This window comes from Mytilus trossulus, chromosome 11, assembly GCF_036588685.1.
Source record: "Mytilus trossulus isolate FHL-02 chromosome 11, PNRI_Mtr1.1.1.hap1, whole genome shotgun sequence".
Classification (NCBI taxonomy): domain Eukaryota; kingdom Metazoa; phylum Mollusca; class Bivalvia; order Mytilida; family Mytilidae; genus Mytilus; species Mytilus trossulus.
Genome location: NC_086383.1, coordinates 60,882,520 through 60,895,505, shown reverse-complemented (window position 1 = coordinate 60,895,505; position 12,986 = coordinate 60,882,520). Strand labels below are relative to the sequence as shown.

At 31.9% G+C, this 12,986-nt stretch overlaps 1 long non-coding RNA gene and 1 pseudogene across 1 annotated transcript; both read right to left on the bottom strand.

The window, feature by feature from the left end:
• Positions 1–221: 221 nt before the first annotated feature.
• Positions 222–3,695, bottom strand: LOC134690522 (uncharacterized). The gene is made up of 3 exons (XR_010101955.1): positions 3,314–3,695; positions 2,214–2,302; positions 222–315 (listed from the first exon to the last, which is right to left on the bottom strand). It is a non-coding gene; the product is annotated as an uncharacterized LOC134690522 (long non-coding RNA).
• Positions 3,696–6,824: 3,129 nt separating this feature from the next.
• Positions 6,825–8,971, bottom strand: LOC134690521 (toll-like receptor 2; annotated as a pseudogene).
• Positions 8,972–12,986: the final 4,015 nt, after the last annotated feature.

The window sequence follows — 12,986 nt, the reverse complement described above, 5'->3', positions numbered from 1 at the left end:
TAATGTTATTTGTTCATAGACAGACAAAATCTTACAGCCCTAGCTTCCTTGTGTATATTTTTTAAGCGTTTTGCTTTCCTTGTTTTACTATTGGTTTGTCATTAAATATTGTTTTTGTTAAATATATCAATTCAAGGAACAACAACAATAAAATGAAACAGGGATGCAAGCGTGTGATATATACGACCGTTTATAACATTCGTAAGATTTATACTATATACTTTTCTGATATGTCTTGACCACGGTCTTTATGCAGCTCCTCTGCGTAGTAGTTCTCACTTCTGCAAGCATGGAATTTTCACCTTCACAAAACGCCTACAACATGTAACACATTGTGTATCCCAAATGTATGATAAGTTTGAACATTTATTGGCTAATAAAAAAATGAAAACGGATACTGCCAAACTAAGTTTTATGGGGGCCTTTTATAACTGACTATATGCGGTATGGGCTTTGCTCATTGTTGAAGGGCGTACGGTGACCTATAATTGTTATTTTGGTCTTTTGTGGATAGTTGTCTCATTGGCAATCATACCACATCTTCTTTTTTATAAGCCAATATCGATTATGTATATCAACAATCTAACCACTAAAACAATCGAATCAGATATTTATTGTCGTTAGATTTTATTTCGTGCACACGATGTTCGTCTGATGTTATAGCGTATAAGAATACAACTTAAAAGACACATATCTAATTTTAAAAGAAGAGATTGTGTCCTCACATCGACATCAATATTAGATAAAATTAACAAAATATAGCATTAGGAAAAAAAATATGAATAATCCGTTAATCTTAAGTTAAAACGAAACATTTGTGTATAATTCGGAGTTTAGTATGACTTCCATTATCACTGTACTATTATGCATATGTAAGGGGCCAGCTAAAGGACACCTACGGATGCGGGAATTTTCGCTTCATTGAAGACCCATTGGTTGCCTTCGGCTGTTGTTTGCTCTATGGTCGGGTGGTTGTCGCTTTGACATATTCACCATTTCCTTTCTCAATTTTAAATATAGTAACCCAAGACAATACATTTTGATAGGAAAATGCAGTTTTGTAATGCGATAAAGGCATTGCAATAGAAGAAGTGAACATTCAAGTCAGGAATATGACAGTTCTTGTCCATTCGTTTTTTATGCGTTTTGTTATTCGAATTTGCCATGTGATTATGGACTTTCCGAATTGATTTTCCTCTAAGTTCAGGATTTGTGTGATTTTACCTTTTGCATATTGTATTTTTGACTCACCTGCAAGTGATATTCAATGTTTTCTTTGTAAAACTATGCAAAGGTTTGATTTTTTTATATAATTGTTGAGGTATTGAATGGCCGCGAGGATTTTTTTTTTAAATTTGACTATTTCAACTTTAGCCCATGTTCATGTATTTAAAGATGGCAAAATGCAAATTTTAAATGCTTGCTAAAATCTATATGGGTTTTAATCTATGGTCAGAAAAAACAAATAATTCAATCAATTAAAGATTGAATCAAATATCGTAGCAAAGGAACATAAGTCTACTGTTTAGTAATGTCTTTACATGCTTTTGTATAATTGTTGCTTCATTAAATATTGTTAAACCTCTTAAAGAAAAGTGAAATATACCAGACTGTTATTACAGTGAGAGGGTTAGCGCTATATAACCAGGTTTAATCCACCATTTGAAAATGCCTGTACCAAGTCAGGAATATGACAGTTCTTGTCCATTCGTTTTTGATGCGTTTTGTTATTTGATTTTGCCATGAGATTATGGACTTTCTAATTGATTTTCCTCTGAGTTCAGTATTTTTGTGATTTTACTTTATACCAAAGGTAAATCAAAATTCATACGTAGAAAAACAACTGACAATATCATGGCAAAATACTACAACGACGTAAAGACAAACAACAGCCGAGAAAAAAAATAAAGACAGAAAAACACGAACCCATCCAAAATAATGAAATTGCATGTGTTCCGAAAGATTGAGCAGATGCTGCGTCAAAAAGCACCTCGAAAAATGAAATAAAATGTTGGAGATTTGTCATTTATGAATAATGGACAACAGGTCTAGATTGCTATTGCAATTTAAAAATATTCCACATTTAGATATATGTATCAGATATCAGATATCAGAATGCAAGTTATTATAGCGCTATTGTCGCAATCGTATGATTTGCAATAATAAAAACACACTTTTTTTCTTAATTTACAGTAATCGAAAACAAATTGTACCTTTGCATCGTGCCACGTTTTAGTATCAGCACTGAAATAGTAACAGTTACTTCCTAATCTCAACCAATTCACTGGACATGTTTGATGGACTGGAAAATATAAGTTAAAAATTTATCAGCAAAGTCAATTAGTAATCTCACAAACCACATGCTAGAATCAGGAGACATTTTCTACCTGAGGAATAGATTACCTTAGCTGTATTTGGCATTACTTTTAGGAATGTTGGTCCTCAATGCTCTTCAACTTCATTCTTTATTTGGCCTTTTACGCTTTTTTTTATTCAAGCGTCACTGATGAGTTTTGTGAAAATGAAACGCGCGTCTGGCGTAGATATACAATTCAATCCTGGTATCTATGATAGGTTGATTATTATAAACATTTATTGGTTGTGTTAGAATTTAAGAGAAACCTTTTATCATTAACTATCTGGGAGTATACATAATGTTTTTGGATTATTAGAAGCAAATTTGAAGAAAATTAATATAACATAATACGAGTTACTACCAAAATGAATCGTATATTACGCCTGATAGAAATACAAAAGTAAAATTTTAATAATGAAAGCTAGCTCCAGCCTTGAAGGTATACAACTTTGATTAGTGCTCGAAGCACAAAAATAAGGCTTGAAACACGCAATCCAACAGTTTGATTGGTTAATTTTTAAGTACGAGCACAAAAAACTAACTCGAAAGTTTTATGACTTCAGGGACTTGTACTTTCAAAATTTATTACCAACATATTTTTTTAGTATTCTTGCTCTATCTTTCGATTTACTTCAAGTGCATGTCAGAAACCTGTAGTTCAGTGGTGTTTTATGCTGATATTCGTCATTTATGTTTCGTTAATTTGTTCAGCTTTTAATACGACTGTCGATTTTCTCTTTTTATTTTTTTGACAAATTGTCATTTCGATGTCTTTTATAACAAACTATACAGTGACCTAATCTCAAATGGCGTCTGGTGAAAAAGGCTTTCTGAGCGATGAATTTACAACGTGTGCGGATTCAGTTAGTTTGAAAGGGTGCTTGTATCCCCAGTAATATCATTTAATCGTTCACATCATTAAATAAATCAACAAAAGATCAATAATTATATGTTTACCGGTTTTGTTCTGGAAAAATGGATGACATATATGGCTTTGTGCTTTTGGAATACATATTTCTTCCAGACTGCAGTTATGATCCTGACATACAGAGGCTAAGTTCTAAAACACACATGTTTCAAAGTATGTAGCATTACAGCATTACAATGACAAAAAGTAATTGACAAGCAATAAAAAAGGTAACAGTAGTATACCGCGGTTCAAAACTCATAAATCCATGGACAAAAAAAAAATAGGGATAAAAAACTAAAACCGAGGGAAACGCATTAAATATAAGAGGAGAACAACGACACAACACCGATGACAAATAACCTTGTCCTGTGTCATTACTTTGTCATCTTATTTATTTGTAAAGTTTTGTGGAAGCATGGCCAACTTGTTTAACATTGTATTCATCAAATAGACAAGGCTCCGTGTTGAAGGGAGTACCTTGACATATAATGGTTTACTTTTATAAATTGCTACTTGGATGGAGAGTTGTCTCATTGGAACTAATACAACATTCAGTTTGTTTTAGATTTATGAGTTTGACTGTCCCTTTGGTATCTTTCGTCCCTCTTTTAAATTGAATAACAATAGTTGATTTCAAGCGACAATCAATTAAAATTAGTTATTGATATAAAAAAAAAGATGTGGTATGATTCCCAATGAGATAACTATCAACAAAAGACTAAAAAATGACACAGACATTAACAATCATAGGTCACCGTACGGCCTTCAACAATGAGCAAAGCCCACTTCTCTTAATGAACACCCTAATTGAGTAAATACAAAAACTCCACAACCTAACACAAGACGTTTTGAACGTTTTTAAATGTAAAAAAATGTGACAAAATATTATTTCAAGATGAAAAACATTGTACATTATTAAATGAGGAACATACATGCGTGTTCATTGTCATGGAATCGTCTTTGACATAACGATAATCAAAAAGGAGCCAGTAATTCAGTGGTTTTCGTTTTTTTATGTGTTACATATTTGTTTTTCGTTCATTTTTTTTACATGAATAAGGCCGTTAGTTTTCTCGTATGAATTGTTTTACATTGTCTTATCGGGACATTTTATAGCTGACTATGCGGTATGGGTTTTGTTCATTGTTGAAGGCCGTACGGTGACCTATAATTGTTAATGTCTGTGTCATTTTGTTCTTTTGTGGATAGTTGTCTCATTTGCGATCATACCACATCCTCTTTTTAATATAATAGCGTCTCATCATGAGTAGCTCGCTTGTAAAAGTAACAGATTTTTTGCCTCACATTTTACACCACACTCAGTACAGTAACAGGTCGCAACCATGAAATTCATAACGTTGAAAATCGTCTTCGTGTTAAAAGTAACATAACAAAAATATTGAACTCCGAGGAAAATTAAAACGAATGAACATATAGAACAACTTACTGGTGGAAATGTCGATACTGCAACAAAACTATCACCATAGCTATCTATTAAGAGTGCAGTGTACCCTTCTGGCTCAGCATTATTAATCTGACACGTTTTATTGTGTTGTATAAAGTTTATAGATCTACAGATCTTCATCCTTGAGCAAAGCTGAGCACATAATGACCACATACTAACTGCTTGCGTCTCAAACACAACATTTCCGATATATATTTTATGTGGTGTTTGACTAAGTACCACGATATCACCAACACAATAATTTGAAAACGTTCCTATAGCGATTAGCAGAAATCCGATGAATTTTGTCATACTTAGTACTTTCAGTTTAATATTCTTATGATAATGATACATGTACCTGTGTACTGTTGGAAGGAGTAGCAACATCACTAAAAAGTAAAACCACAAAAATACTGAACTCAGAGGAAAATCAATACGGAAAGTCCATAATCACATGGCAAAATCAAATGTTATTACCAATGAGTGTAATCAATCATGTATCAGTGTTGAGAATACAAAAGATTCTGTGTTAAATTAGAAGAAGTAGAAATTTCACAAATGTTGTTAGCTATGAGTATAAATAAATATTTAATATTTTACAAAAACAAACACTTCATTTAATGAATTTATATGGATTAATCTACATTTTACGTGCACAGTCATCCAATTAAACATGTCAACAATGACACGATTAGAAAAATATAATTATAAAATAAAAGTCTTAAGAAGTATCGATACTGTAGTTTGTTTTTGTTTTATAAAGTAACCAAGATGTTATTGATGTAATGTCAGAGTTTGTTAATTATCTAGAATAGTGCTTATTACAATAATTGACCAATATTATTGAAAATATATTGTAAAAAACTAATAATGATGTTCTTGACATAACAAAAATAATCATCAGATTCGACACCATTAAGAAGCCAAACGATAGTAATACTTGATTTATTTCATTTGACTGGGTAGGGTTTAACTGGTGTACTTATCTAAGACCAGTGGATCTATAGACAGGTGTGTCGGGGTAAACTCATCAATGAAGGGTCCAGTTATTCGTCCATTATCATACACTCAGTTCATTTATTTGTCCGTTTGGTGACACCGATAGGTGATTAGAAATCAATTTTAATTATAACGGCCATCATCCTTAACTCACATATATTACAGATGGGTCTTTTGTAGACGAAACGTGCGTCTGACGTATATTTAAAATTAAGTCCTGGTATCTATGATGAGTTTATTTATTCAAATAGACTGTCCTTATGCCAGTTAAAACATAAGCTCCGCCCGATCAGTTGAAATAACATTGGTAATTTAACGAGTGCCAAAAACGTATTTGCAATAAATTAATAAAACCCAGCATCCTTTTATATGAATATCTATGCAAGTAAATAATTTTATTATGAATAAAAATTTAATAGTCATTTAATACGCTTTAAGAATAATGCAGGTATGTCTAAAATTGCTCTGCCCTTTGAGTTTTTAAATTATCTTTTTGCTGAGATGACATGGTATGTAATGGCCATTACATTTATTAACAAAACATTGCCCATGTACATGATGTACACATTATCTTTTTGAAAACAGTTACATATATAAAAAAAAATATCGTCGCAATGATATATTAGGGTCTGGAATGGGGATAAACGATGGTGGTATTCATTTGGATGTTCTGTAATTCTTTTGGCCATTTTTCTCTATTCAGTGAGAAACATGTTGATTCTATTATGTTACTGTGATCAGTTTGTCTATATGGACGACATATGGATGACGAACACCACCAATTATCCAACCCACCAACTGGAATATGTCACTGCTATGTATCAACTTTATTACTTTCTGTTTTAAACTAAACATAAAAAAATATATATGTTTTAATATCTTTGTAATTGTTTGGATATATTTATTTTTAAACAATAGGTAAGATAACATATGGCATTGTTGACCATATTTGGTATGTGCTATGAGGTAACAGTATTGAGAAGCTGAACATTCGGTTTCAAAACAGAAACAGTACCAGTATAAAGGTAAATCTGGAGTCTGGAGTAGATTTAGAGAATTAGAGATTACACTAGATATTTCAACTGTCCAACAAAAAATATAACATTACCTTTCAATCATTTGTTTTGGGGAATATATATTTGACATTCATTGGTAGAAAAAAAAACTTGCTATACGACCCAAAAAATTAAAGAAATATCTTTTCCATCCTCGAGCATTAGTCATTTAGTCCTTTAATACAAATACATTTTTGTTTTAAATTGTAATATATCCTGGGTCCTGTAAATATGAAACTTAAGACGTATGAATCTTACCGGAAAACAAACGTTTTGATTCTGCAATCTTCTTTAATTGTTTATTTACAATATGACTGATGCGTTTTAAATTCTTCTATAAAACACTTCATTTGAGTATATATCATATAAAAACAGCCAATCAAAAGATAACCTATATGACTTATAATTAGATTTTTACGCATGAACAAAATTCTCCGTTAAAAAATTAGCGTAAAACCAATGCGTACTGAGTTCGTAAGTAATATCAATGAAAAGTAAAATCACAAAAATACTGATCACCGAGGAAAATTAAAAAAAGGAAAGTCCAAAATCAAATGGCAAAATCAAAAATTCAAACACATCAAACGAATGGATAACAACTGTTTGAAATTGGTATGTGACCGAATTTCGTGTCTTATGGGATCAAGGTAAATTCAAAAATTATTTTAAACTTGTGTCTATAAGTGCAAAACTGTTAATGCAATACAATAGTCAGATATCAGTGTTACATAAAGGCAACAGTATTATACTGCTGTTCAAAACTCGTAAATCTATGGACAAAAAAACAAAATTGGGTAACAAACTCAATACGAGGGAAACTCATTAAATATAAGATTAGTCATATGCTTAGAGTCGATAGTTTTCAGCATTATTAAAAGGAACACGTTTCTTTCATACCTTCTACGTCTCTCCTGCACTATATCAACTTCCCATTGACACCACTCACTTTTCGCAAACTCATTTGACAATACTACAACAACTTTCCATGATTTCTCTAAATATTTGTTGATGTTTGCAGTAATTGATTCTCCTAATTCAAAATATATATGGTGAATAAACAGCTTGATACCTTCATCTTGTTCGATTTTTGGCAAAAACGTTTGATACACCCATTTGCGGTCTGCGTCACAATACACGACAAAAGCGTGATATTCAAACCATCTGCATTTGTTATAGGGAAATAACCTTTCTTTCTATTGTTTTTAACTCTTCAAAGGTATATATAATTCTTGATATTTGTTTGACATTTTAATCCTATTGTTATAAAGGTCACCAATATTAATCCTAAACAAGATAGTACTATTGCCATGCTGTATAACGGATTCCAAGGTGGAAACTGCATTTTAGATTTTGCATATTTTTGTAGCACCATATTGTCAAGTTGGGGAGGCTGCCGACACCTATAAAATAACGGCCACCTAATCAGTTTAACATGTGTTGTCTTCATCCACTCAGTGAACCAAAGTTGATCACTAGAACAGGCATACGGGTTTCGACCAAGATCCAACTCTTTTAATGAAAACAGTACTTCCAACGGAAAAGTTGTTTCGTTGATTATTCTTATATAATTGTTTGACAAGTACAGTGTTCTAAGTAAAGTCAAATAACGAAAAACAACATTTCCATCGTTCCAGCTGGACAATCTATTTGCACTTAAACTCAGTGTATCCAAATATTTTAAGTTTGGAAAGACGTTTTTGGGAAGAAACGCAAGACTCCCAGAAGAAAGACTTAAAACCTTAACTTTGATCAAAGATGAAAACATTTGCTGCATCCTAATTTCGGTTTTTGGAAGATAAGACTGATCCAGGTAAAGGAATGTCAGATTTGGAGAAAGAGAAAACATAGACGTGGGATTAAAGTTCCCGAGATCAAAATGAAAGTTTGTTTCTTGCATATTAAGATTAGATAATGATGAGCTGTTGAATGCAAAGTCGTCAATTTTTCTCAACGGATAACCTATTGTAGACATCCGAACGGTATACAAAATTTGATTGTTCGTAAATTCTGACAATTGGGTTCCCATTTAGCACAAGCATTTCTAATTTCGGCAAACACACCAATGAATCATCATTTATATGATTTTTTGAATGTTTTAAGGAACATTTGCAACTCTCTGGACAGTCAATACTCTTTGAAAATCCTCCAGCTGATAGCAGAACAAGTATACAACTGCAACCGGTGAACATATGAATTGTTGGTGTATTTTGCCTGCAAAGACAATAACAAAGGATGAATTAATACTTTTATGTTAAAGATGCGATACCTGAAATGCAATTCAAGTATAATCAATAGTAATATGCCTTTTCAACATATTGTTCTAAAGTACAATCAGGATTACATGGTCATATGCTCAGATTAATGTACTATAATAATGTGTATTGAACAGTATACATATCTTTAGGTTAAAACAGAATAGAAAACATCAAACATTTTTATTCAAAGGTTGACTCCTAATTATTCTACTTTCAGTCAATACTTAAAGTATGGCATTGCACAAGTCATGTCTTCATTAACTGTCCATGAGGTTAGAACAATATATCACTTGGATGTGTTATATTTGATTTCGTTCTCTGATCATGATTGTTTATCATTAATTGTGTTTGGCTTTTTAACTAGTTTTCAGTAACTGCGATTTTTCTAAAATCGGACTTACGTGTAAATTTGAACTGCTGATACAATTGTAACGCATTTGTTTGTTACTTAATATTTACTTATTTAGTGTTGTATTACGTCTGACTATTTTTACATATACCCAGACAATATGAGTATGTTGGCCCAACATTGGCGCAACGTATATCATTGCATTGGTCCATCGTTGTAATTTGACGTTGGCCCAACGTATAAGTGCAAAGTGGGCCTACGTTGGTCCAACATGATGGCTTATATGCAATACATAGAGCCAACGTTGGCACAACGTTGATCCAACGTAGAAATATCTTTTCTTATGTTGACACTACGTTGTCCGGGACGGCTGCAGTGCAGGCGATTTGGTGTCACGATATCACAGTAGCATGGGTTCGAATCCCGGCGAGGGAAGAACCAAAAATTTGCGAAAGCAAATTTACAGATCTAACATTGTTGGGTTGATGTTTAGACGAGTTGTATATATATATATATATATATATATCTGTGAAATTCGAATCTCATGTAGCATATAAAGGATGGCTATTATGTTAACTTACTTTCTTAAAGTTATTCATTCTGGGCTATCAAATGGTAGAATGCATTTTCCCCCATCTCCATTCCCATGCATTTTTGAGCTAGGATGTTGTCAATAATTCTTATTATTCCTAGTTCTCTTTTTTTCCCATTTGCACTCTTATTTAGTACTGTAGTACTCAAACACCTGACCTAAAAATTTATATTAGAATGTAAAATTGTATATTAAAAAGAAAAGCTATTTCAAGTTATTCAGACAATAATTTATAGTCTTTTTCTTTTATAAATATCCGTCTGTGTGGTATAGTTTTTTTTAAATGCCCTTCCCCTTCTATTTTGTTATATTTCAAGCGTCAGCTTTTTGTGACCGATATTTACCCCTACAAGTTATTCAAATATCGATTTTGGTTTTACCGAGGACAAAAACCTAAATTCAGCCGACTCCGTATAATTATATACAAATGACGACATATTTTTGCCAATGAATTTAGATCAGATTTTGTAATAAGAATAATAAATAAATACTCTATTTGATATCTAAAACACTGTTACACATGCAAGTGTGTATATGATCAGGTTTCTCAAATATATCGTATATGTTTGCATGCGGTTAAGACATACAATAAAACTAACAAATTCATTTACATTTCAATGAACTCGAAGTAGAAATCATTATGCCACATTTCTCAAATATTACGGAATAAGATACATCCATCATAAGACAGATTTTTTCAATTAACTTCAGTAATGGTCCTCAATGTTATCGCTATAGATTTTTTTAGAAAAAAAAACTATTAAAATATTGGTAATTTACAATTTGTTTGAAGATACTAATGTTCAGTGGCAAATATTTCATGATGATTAATAGGATTGAAATGGTTTAAAATCTAGAAAATAATTCGCCCGAATCGTACAAACTTCAAGATCAACATTATAAAATGATAGAAATTAATACATGTATATGTTTTAATTTTTGACAACATCCCTCAGATTACAAAATTCATATTGTGTTTGTCATTCTTAATCGCATATATATATATCAGATTGTTTTTAAGTTACAACTTACATGTTACTTTCTTTCTATTTCAAACTCAGATGATATGATTTTCTCTATTGTTTTATTCGTTTTACTGCTTTGTTACACATACACAACAGGAAATAACCACAAAAGTGGCCATCCCATTTCATTCAGATTTCTTATAAACTTAATAACCATAGCAACTATCAGAATGAGCTTGATTAACAAACTGGCTGTATTAAATATCTCTCTGCATATAATTGATAAACTATAATGTTTCACAAAGTTTAATGAATAAAGTAATTATAAATAATGATTGCAAAAAAATTAAACTTTTAACCAGTCAATCTATGTTTACGGTATACTTTTTTTTATTACAGTAATGACATGAATGAAATTCCAGTATACATTTTACCTGGCTTATATAAAGATTATAATATATGATCAACGTTGGCCCATCATTTGCCCAACATAGAATTGTAAATGTAATTTCAGTTGATAAACACTTACATTACGGTATAACATTAACTTATCATAAAGCCTGCAGCAATCGAAATTATACGCCTCCCAAGAGAAATAAAGTGTAAAATATTTCATAATCAATTTTTATTACACAAAATTTCATATCGGCCTTATGTCGCTTCTAACATAATGGCAACATTTGCCCGATTATTTATCACCAGCATGAGATAATATTATGAATTTACAACAACATACCAACGTTGGGCCAATGTCGTACAGCCATCACCAATGTGTGACCAACTTACCGACACTTTGCCAACGTTGGGCCACTGTTGTGCAGCCAACATAAACTTGCGACCAACGGACCGACAATTTGCCAACGTTGGGCCAATGTTGTGCAGCCAACACCAACGGTCGACCAACGGACCGACAATTTGCCAACGTTGGGCCAATGTTGTGCAGCCAACACCAACGGTCGACCAACGGACCGACACATTGCCAACGTTGGCCCACTGTTAGTCTGTTGACTGGATACCACCTTTGATAAATATTTGGTATGACAATAAATTTTCACTTCTTTTTTCGTACAATGAACAGCAAAATGAATTATTTTTAAAACAGATTTTCGTACTTCATAACAACAAAATTATTTCGTAAACATAACAACAAAATTATTTCGTAAACATAACAACAAAATTATTTGTATTTATCTGTGTACGTTTTATTATTTGGCGATATTTTGTCCAAGGTTATTGTTGTCTTTCTGATATGGATTCTATATATCTCATCCTTTTTTTATAAGTTTTGTATTTACAATGTATTATAGATCAAATTAATTCGTTTAGTGTATTATCACTTGTTTTTGTTTATATGTCTTTTGGTTATCCATTTAAAGTATGATGTTACATTAATGAGTCAGGTTAGGGGGAAGGTTGGCGTGTATTAACACGTTTAAACCCGGTTGTTTGCACCTGTCCTGATATTCTAATGTTGTCGTTTGTTTTTCTAGTTAATAAGTTTATTTTGTTTCTCACTTTTTTTATTTAGATAAGACTATTAGTTTTCCTGTTTGAATGGTTTCAAACTACACATTTAGGGACCTTTGTAGCTTGATGTTTTATGTAAACTAATACTCTGTGGTGAAGACCGTGCTTTAACCTATCATGGTTTACTTTTACAAAATTTGACTTGAATGGAGAGTTGGCACTCATCTCTTTTCTGTTTGACTAGCTATAAAATGAATGCAAATTTACAAAATCTTTTGTACGGTGGATATTAATAACTTACCCCAACCTGACGACTCTTTAACCAATTGATATGAAGTGTTCTAAATATATTATCATTAACACAGTGACTAAAAATAGTCATTTTGATTTCAACATGACTATTAGTAACTTAATCCTATTGGTAGCCGTTTGCAGTTATTTTTAACTATCCCAATTTGAATCTGTGTGTTGCGTCGACATCTTCGTAAACATATATACTTCCGTTATGATCCCATGTCTTTAATACAATTTAAAAAAAGTGCAAACTTGAAATTGATCATATAAACGTTTAACAAAAGGTTCTGTTGTATATAG